The 9322-nt window shown below is 35.0% G+C and overlaps 1 protein-coding gene across 1 annotated transcript in view; it reads right to left on the bottom strand.

The window, feature by feature from the left end:
* The window catches only part of SEMA3A (semaphorin 3A), a 241749-nt gene extending 234167 nt beyond the window's left edge, over window positions 1-7582 (bottom strand). The window contains exon 1 of the mRNA XM_015876098.2: window positions 7565-7582. The gene's annotated coding sequence lies outside the window, so the exon portion shown is untranslated. The remainder of the gene's footprint in view (window positions 1-7564) is intronic.
* Window positions 7583-9322: the final 1740 nt, after the last annotated feature.

The raw sequence follows: 9322 nt of genomic DNA, 5'->3' as shown, positions 1-9322 counted from the left end.
TTTTCTTTTCTTTTCTTTTCTTTTTTTTCTTTTCTTTCCTTTTCTTTTCTTTTCTTTCCTTTTCTTTCTCTTTCTCTCTATTTTATTTTATTTATTTATTTTCTCTAGACTGCTTTCAGCTTCTTTTCACATTTTTCCAACTAGGAAGATAAATTTTATGAAAACGATAAGACTGCTTAATTACGTACTCCTATTTAGAGGACAAGAAGGGAAAATCAGTGACCTTCCATGCATCACTGACAATGTAGTCAATAACGTATGCTCATTTTTGGTACAAATTTCATAAACTATTACTCAGCATATCTACTGGAACACGTTACAGGAATTTCTAATAAAAATTTTATGGTCATTGCACATAATTATAGGAAGTTTTGGTTGTCAACTGAAAAAAGAAAGACAACACTTAGCAAGAGGATGGGTAGAAGAAGTGGTAGAAAGGAAAGATTTTATGTCTTTACAATTTGTAAAAGTAGTTAGCAGAAGTAATCACAAATTTCCTAATAAATCCATTCTAGATAACTTTTGTTATAAGAGGTGGAAGTATTTCTTACGTCCACAGAAAATCATACTTAGTGCCTTATGCAAGAGTGTTTCAGACAAAAGAGTAGGAAAGAGACTCAAAGCAACAGATAAAGATAAATCCTATTTTAGAACATCATCAGACCTACATCAAAGTGTGGGGATCTTGACTATGATGGATCAGTATTTCATTTTGAATCCTCCTTAAATTTGGTAGTGTTGAGTTTCAACCAGATACCTTGTATGAGAAAATGGATGTACTTATACATATTGCATATGGTATGTCAGAGTATATAGAAATGTGAAGAAAAAATTAACTCTTATCTGAGAACCATAGAAACTGCTCTATTTTTAATTGCATTAGGAAGCAAGTAAAATTAAGAAATGTTATTAAAAGAACAACAACAACAAAAAAGCCACTTAACACTGTATTGGTAAAAGAATTATTAAAAAACCAAAAAAATCACACATTATCCAAGATTTTCATGAAAGCTGTCAACATAAACGAGGAGGTTCATCCCACATTAACACAAAATAGAAGGCAATGAAAAAAGATCTCCATGCAGCTGAGTAAGGGACAGCCCAGAATGCCATTTTGCTGTGTCAGCTGGCTTAGAAGCAGATCTGCATTTCCTCTTGGAGAGATACAGCTGTACTTTTTTTTTTTTTTTTTTTCCTATAGCAAAATAGCCAATATGTCTCTAAATGTGATTATCATAACCACATATAACTTGTTGTACAATTATGTTCAGCTTCATAGATAGGGCAGAAAGCCAGAAAATGTGGTGAACATATCCTCTTCCCCAACCTCTTGACCTACTGGTGTGATGTTTATCTTCATGCTGACATTCCTCAAAATCTATATTTCCCCCTTGAATCAAGCTACCATATATTGAGAACAGGATAGCAACTAATGTTCTCTGAGCATTTTAGAGACAATTTTTCTTTGCATAAACTGCCTGACTTTTGCTTTCCTTTGCAACCTCTCTCTGTGTTGAGTCCCCATGTCATTTCTGACTGCGTGACTCTTTGCAGCCAGTCTTGATTACATGTAAAAATAATCCCAAAGAAACACTGTGGCTTGTGGTTTCAAATGTCAGTTTTACTATGTCCCTGAAGTTTAAACATGAATGACATGCTGACCTTTGAAGTAGCATTGTCCTGGGACACAGCTGAGATTTTCTATTAGAGTGAGTTTTGCCTTTAACAGAAGAGGAATGTTCAGATGGACTGATTGGTACTTGGCCCCTGGCTAGGCTAAAAGTATAGCTTTCCTCTCTCTTAGGCCTAATTCCTAGCATAGGAATGCAGATTCAAAAGGAAACAATAGAGAGAGAAATCTAGCAGTCCTTCTCAGCAACTTTAATTTTAAGATATAAATCAAAACACATATTTCTTCCTTCAGATATTTTATCCACTTTTACTAATGCCTTATCTGTGATTAAAAAATGCTATGCTATCCTGAAATTTATGTTAAAAGATTTTTCTTTTTTTAATATATATATACTTTTTTTCCTTAGGGGAAATGTTTTATTAAGGTTCTAAAGTAATAGGATAAGGTATAGCTTATTTTCTTAAGAGTTCTGTAATCAGTATTAGAATGCAACTCAGATTCCAAAATCGTTGGCCCCCTACTGAAGTAAATAGAAGTGCTGGAGGAACAAAAAATGCACTAGTGACCTCAAAGCAATTTTTAATATTTGTAAGTGTCGCTTCCAAGTACTGAAGTCTTTTGAAGCATTGTCCAGCTATTTTTGTATGATATCTGGGGATGCACTCCATTCTTTATTTATATAAGCATGGGTTTCTCCTTCAGTGGATGTCATAAAATGAAAGTAGCTAGTTGAATTTAATAATTATAAGACTTACCAGAGACTAAACACATGAAACCAAACTCATTTACAATTAAGATTGCTCCATTTCACTGTAATATTCCCATCTCATTTCAAGGAGCTTCAAAAATGAGAATCTGAAGGTTTTATTGTAAATTTGGTTTTCAGATAGGACCTCAAATAAAGTTATCAAATGTGGTATATGAATGATCAGGAAGTAGGAGGATACCATTAGGTACACTAAGAGCTGGTAATTTTTTCCATCAAGCACAAATGACTGTGGTAGTACAAAACAAAGTGATCCAGACCTTTAAAAGCATTAAAAATTCAGTTGCCAGTATTTTCTATAAGCTGGGCAGCTGGTGCAATGATTTTGGTGAAAGCAGATTTATCTCCTCAATACCAAGTAAACAAAAACTCCTTGGGAAAATAAATAAATAAATAAATAAATAAAAATTTAAAAAGCTGAACTTCATGGACAAAGGCAAACGTCACTGAAATATCCCATCACAATATCCCTGCTCATCCAGACATGGAATCAAGCAGGAAAATGGTTCTGTGACACTTTTTTCAAAACCTCAGTGCTCTCCAGATCAAGGTTTCCCTGCCTTTCCACACACACCTTTGTAGGAGGAAAGATAATGAGGAACAGAACATTTTAAATGGAAAAGTAAAACTGCTACTTTCCCAAATGTATAAATAACAACCTCTATTATAAGATTCAGTAGTAAGGATCTGGATTTTCAAATCAAATTTAAAAATAAAAAAAAATGCTTTGGCTGTTCAGTCATTATAAATGGTATAATGTTACCGTTTGTTACCTCTAAAGCTTTTATTCTCCTACAGTCGAGTGAAATAAAATGGAAAAATAAGACCTGTTGTCATTTCTGTATAAGTTTTCTATTGGAACGGAAATTATATCTTCCTGAACTTCAAAGCTAGGCTCATCTCTGTCAGAAACTAAAAGAAAGATGTCAAGATTTTTTTCCCCAATAGGTATTATCTGAATATTGATAGATTATATAATTACATCATGATTCTATATTTTATCTGTCTGGAGTACAAGATAAAGAGATCTGCAAAATACATGGACTTTATATTCTAACATTTCTAAAATGAGAAATAATCTATTACAGATATGTAGGACAATACTAGCATGCACTGAAAAGGTACTGCTTTGAACAGTTTAAAAAAAATAAATAGAATTACTTGAATTCTCTTAAAAGTGCCTACGAGTATGTTTAATATTGAATTAAACATAACAGAAAGTAAACAATGGAGAAATATCTACATTTTATGTTATTTTTTCAATGCATTATCATAATATACTAAAAAAAAAAAAAAAAAGAGAGAGAGAGAGAGAGCAGAATGGGAAACACAATATCTACTATGTTACTGTCATGATTGACATTTTAATTGGCTCACAAGCTTATGGGGACTGCAGTATGTTTAGACTTAATTTCCACATGTACAATACAGCCATTACAGCAAGTCTTTTTTTCTACATCTGGGAATTAGTTTATAGCATTGCAACTGCTGCTCATCTGGTCTTCTGCTGTCTTTGCTATGAACATGCATCATGACAGAGGAACTGTGGCTAGACAAAACAGGTAGCAGATACTATTGTACTCCCACTACCTGTACTAGCTGAGAACATATCTCTGTGAGCAGAGAGCAGCCCAAACAACTGTGTATAGGTCTAGAGCTAAATAAAATAGGAATTGCAAACTATGAGTATTTCTTATGTAGAGAAGAGAAAAGCAGTAGGGTAAGGGTACATGAGGTACAAAAACACATGTAAACAACATTTCTAGAAGCACTTGCTCAAGGACTGCTGTTTTGCAATGCAGCTGTCAAGGCACAGCAAAGGCCGACTACAATACTGCTGATTGAGACTTCTCCATGTTCCTTTACTATCTAAAATTATGATTCATTAGGACATATGTACATGTATATATTTTGTTCTAGTGAAAACCATTACTTTTCAAGAACATTCTTGTTTGAACCTTTTTGCAGATAGAGCCATCACAGAACATACCGAAGCAGCACAACAAACTTGACTGTACTTTTGCTTAGACAAAACACGAGAGCATAGAATTTATGCATTTATTGTCAATTGCTGATAATTTGTATAATGTTGAACAACAACCAGAAAGGCTGTAACCTCCCCAAGGATACAGAGCACAGAGAGATTATCATAGGAAAAAAAAAAAAAAAAGAAAGAAAGAAAAAAAAAAAAAGAAAAGAAAAAAGAAAGAAAAAGATGAGAAAACAATTTAAACTTCAGTCTCCCACATCCCTTGAGATCCTGAGTGGGTTTCATAACAGGTGATTTACTCCGGTGCATTGGCATCACATCAGTATTACTTGGTTAATAAGGAAGACTTTTTTCTTTCCCTATCCTATTTTTGACTCAGTAGAATTTAACATGATGTAGAAAATAAAACAGATTTCCAGCCCCTGAAATCTTTCTGAAACCAGAGTTCTAGTTCCCCAGCCAGCCCTCATCCACATGGAGGCCAAATGCTTTTGTCATATTATTAATTCAGTCTGCACAAGAGGTTGTGGTTCTCTTGTTAGAGGAACTCTGCTATGAAATGTAGTGCCAGGAAATCTGACAAGTGCCCTCCCTCCTAGTATATTTTGGAGAGAGGAAGCACAGAGCAGAAGGCAGACTCTGTGGGCTTAGAAGGATGGTTTGCATAACACTTAAACTTCTTTGTGGTGTGGTTGGATGGAGGAGAAAGCTGGAACGTTTTAACAAAATTTCTGGCTCCTATAACTTATGAAAGACAAGGACAAACTTAACAAAACTAGAGAGACTCATATCCTCACTTCCCTGACTTTTCTGCCATCTTCAAGCAAAGTCTACCTGCAAATTCCAGTAGATCATACATTATGGGTGGTGTTCAGGGGCATACATAGGGAAAGCAAACATTTCATGAGTGTCCAGTTTCATACACTGTTTAAACCATATTCAAGTATATTAATGGATTATTGTTAATACTTCTTTCATCTTTCTGATAAGTACACCAGTTGTCATACTGACTTACTGGCTACTGTGAACACAAGCATCAGCTCTTGGGAAGAAGATTGAAGCCCTAATAAATTTGAAACCGGTTTCAATTAGTACACAGGAAATTTACTTTGTGAGCCATGACTTGTTTTATTAGTGCCCTGGAGGGCAATTTAGATTGGAAAAAATCAGGAGATCATTGTTTGCCAAAAAAAAAATTAAAAAACATATCCAACAAAGCAAAACAAAAACCAAACCAACAAACAACATATACTTAGCCTTCATCCATAGTCTGGGATACAGCCATGAAAACGAGACTAAAATATTACTGAATATTAAAAAAAATGTTTATCTTTATACACTGAGGTCAAGCATAGTTCCAGAATGCTGGAAATGACATCCATCCCTTCCTGAAGCACGTTGTTAACTTGGAAGTTTGCCACTTGCTGTTTTTATTTTTAAATAAACCCAAAGAAAAACCCTTATTTTTCATTTCTAATGGGTTCAATTAAAATATGGGAACAGGTGCTCAAGAAAGCAGGAGTCTCCCTAAAATTTATCATAACTTTACAGCTTCAGTCTTCAGAGTTTCCCGCTGGATTACATCATACACCTAATTTTCCATTTTCCTTCTCTTATTGCTCATATTCTCAGCTAGTCAGGAAGAAAAAGTAACTTGTATCAAAGGCATAGGATACAGAGAAATACATAAAGACTCCTGCCAATGCAAATCCCTTCTAATAATATGCACAGCAAGATGAACTTTTATGATTACAAAATTTGTTCTGCCAATTGTCTGGCCAGAAAGGTGAAAGGCATAACATACGAAATGAAACAGCTCTTAATATTTCATTCCCTAACATAAACAAGCATCAACTACACAAGTGTTCTTTGTGTGTTAACCTGCCTTGACCTCATTTACCTCAATAACGGTTTCTTGCTGCACAGTCTATAATTTTTCAATATTTTTTAATCATAGCCACTTCAGTGTCTTTCACACTTCAGCAGGTTCCTTCATATGATGCCAACCTCAGTTAGATTCAGGAGCAGTAGACCATAGCTTGAACAGCAAGGGCTAAATTATCGTAACTATTTCTTGGCTGTGCAAGGGAGTGAGAAGTTTCCGCTCCTTTTTTCCCCCCACACCATGACTAAACAGTAGGAGAGAAGGACAGAAATATGAGAAGATCTGGGTGCACCTTCAGTGAGGAAAAAAAATCCCCAAGAAAGGAGCTGAAGTGCTTCAGTTTTTCATTAAAGCATTTACAGAAGACTGCAACTCCAAACAAGTATGCATATAATCTACCTTAAGGTTTCATTTGCATGGTGAGTGCACTGCAAATAGGTAAAAGAGGCTGCTCTAGAAAATGTTTCAGAGTATCTAAAGAAAACCAGTAATCAGATCCTACCTTTGTGAGAAAAACCTTCATGAATAGTGATTACAAGTACTTCAAAATTTATACAAGTAGATATTACCACATAATTGGCCATCATTCCTCAAAAAATGGGAACATTAAAAATTCCAGAGGCACTCAGTAATAAGTCTCTGGGTATTCCCAGGTTTTGTGAGTATATTAAAATTCTTTCCCATTTGAAGTTTCCACCATCAAAATTTTTGTTTCTCACATTAATCACTGGTGTTGTATCTGAGTTTTTATACCTGGAACTATTTCAGATGTGCAAACACCCATTGAAAAGCTTAACTATCTAGAGCAAACTCTTGAAAATATTTGCTTCCTCTGAACAGAAAACCTACCAGGCACGAAAACAGCATTTTCACTGTGACTGCAGTTATAATCCAGAGCTGTCTTACTGCTCTGTCACACATCTGTAGTCTGGCCATATCCTGACCCTGAGGGAGGAGTATCACAATTTCACATAACTTGCAGGAAGGAGGGACAATGACATGCCCACCAACTGAAATTCTCCAGAGAAAAACAACATATGCAAAGGCAATCCTGATCTGCCAGGCCTGACCTCAACAAGCACAATATTATCAGGTTATGAACAGGGTCAGAACTGTAGAGTACATAAAAAATAGTGTCCATCAAATCAGCTACATTTTGATAGCAAGTTAATCAACAGTAACACTGAAATCCTGTGCCTAAATTTCATCACAGATTGCACACAATTTAATTATGTTTAAAAAGAAAAAATTAAAAAAATGTACATATTAAAAAATATATATATAGCTTACCTCACACACAAGAAGTCTTTAAATGTCAAAGTAAATTTATCCACTTTGGTTGATGTTTCCTTTGATAACCCTAAAGGAAATTAATTTTAAATTTGAAAAATATAATTCATTTACAGATAAAACATAAATATTTGCCTACACAATTTAAAAATAAATGAGAGCATATTCAAATACCAGAGCATAGCTTTAAGGAATTCAAAGCCTTGACTATATAACAATGAACATTCTAAATTCAGTACGATTTGGGAAAGTGCAAGGCAGGAGGCTTATGATGAAACACAGTTGTATTGCTCATGTATAAAATATCAGTCTTTTTGCTGTAATGAAACAAAGTCATCTTGGTTTGCCACTGCAGTTTGTTAAGGTTGTCTCATTAATAGAAGAAACAAAATGGCCCTCCACATGCATCAGTTTTATTGGATTGAAGTTACCTCTCTTCATAAAGGCTATTCTAGCCACAAGACATTGAACCAAATTAGTTTTAATTTTTGAAACATTATAGCATAGTTTTCCTTTGGCCCACTTAGTTAATCTTACATAGGAATGGGGGTAAGGGGGCAGGAATGGCTAATTGGAGAGGGGATGTGTGTTATGAGCAACATACTGGTGTGGAATATTGCATATAGTATAAAAAAATGGTAAAAAACAGCAAGTAAAAGCACACTGCAAGGAACCTGATCTGACATTAGCTAGAGTGCTGTAACACAGATATCAGGTTGCCTATGCCTAGCAGCTAAACAGAAGAACTACACATTTTGGCCTCACAGGTCTACTCAGATGCAGAAGTGGGCATTCACAAAGGCTAACTACAGCCAAGGAACATTAATTAGAAAGTCAAGTTCAAGCTAATGTAGCTCAGAGCACCAAAAGTCAATCTTGAACACCAGAAGAGCCTCACTTCCTTCACTGGATAAACCAAGATAATTCACTTTCCTACACTAACTCCAGACTGTGTGAATTTGCCCTTCTCCACACTCTTTTTGCTTGTTTTCCTCCCAATTTTCTTTTTCTGAAAAGTTGCTAGAAAACTAGTTAAGTCTTTATATGGCTCATTAAGGAGAACCTAAATGGACCTTCCAGGACCTTGAAAACATTCTGCATCAAGGGTTGCTGAAGAGTGAAGGGACTGGAGAGGGAAAGAGAAAAAGCTACGTACAGCCTTTCTACTACTCTCTGTATGGAATTCATCCTTGAAAGATGGAGTCCAAATGGAACTAAAACCAGTTTGGTCTGCACTTGTTTCATTTTACCAAACTTCTTAAATTGAAGATCTCTGTTTGGAACACATGTATTTAACACTGTTAAATTTCTTATGGCAGATGCTAAGAGATCCTACAGATTTAGAGGATACATTTCATGTTTCTATATGTTCTTGCACCATACCTAACAGTCCTTGGTAAATCAGTTAGTAACATACTCACATAAAATTATGCTATGTCTTGCTTGTTACTTAAGAGTACAGCTAGGGAAAATAAATGAGTTTCTGTATTTGAATCACGACTTACAATTCTATTGAAGTGTTCAGTCCTTGTAAATGTAATTGACACAGGCTGAACTGTGCTAAGTCATTTTTTGAAATAAGAAAGAGGTAAATGAGATTGAAGGTTTCTTTTCTTATAGAAAGATATTACAAAACATTTGCTGAAACACAGTCAAGCTTACTAGCATTTAGGCTTAATGAGATGTTGGACAAAACCCCATTTAGTGGAAGAAACCAGTGTCACGAACTCACCCACATCACCTGTTAAACAGAAGCCA

This window comes from Coturnix japonica, chromosome 1 (genome assembly GCF_001577835.2).
Source record: "Coturnix japonica isolate 7356 chromosome 1, Coturnix japonica 2.1, whole genome shotgun sequence".
NCBI classification, from domain to species: domain Eukaryota; kingdom Metazoa; phylum Chordata; class Aves; order Galliformes; family Phasianidae; genus Coturnix; species Coturnix japonica.
This window is presented reverse-complemented; position numbering and strand designations above follow the sequence as displayed.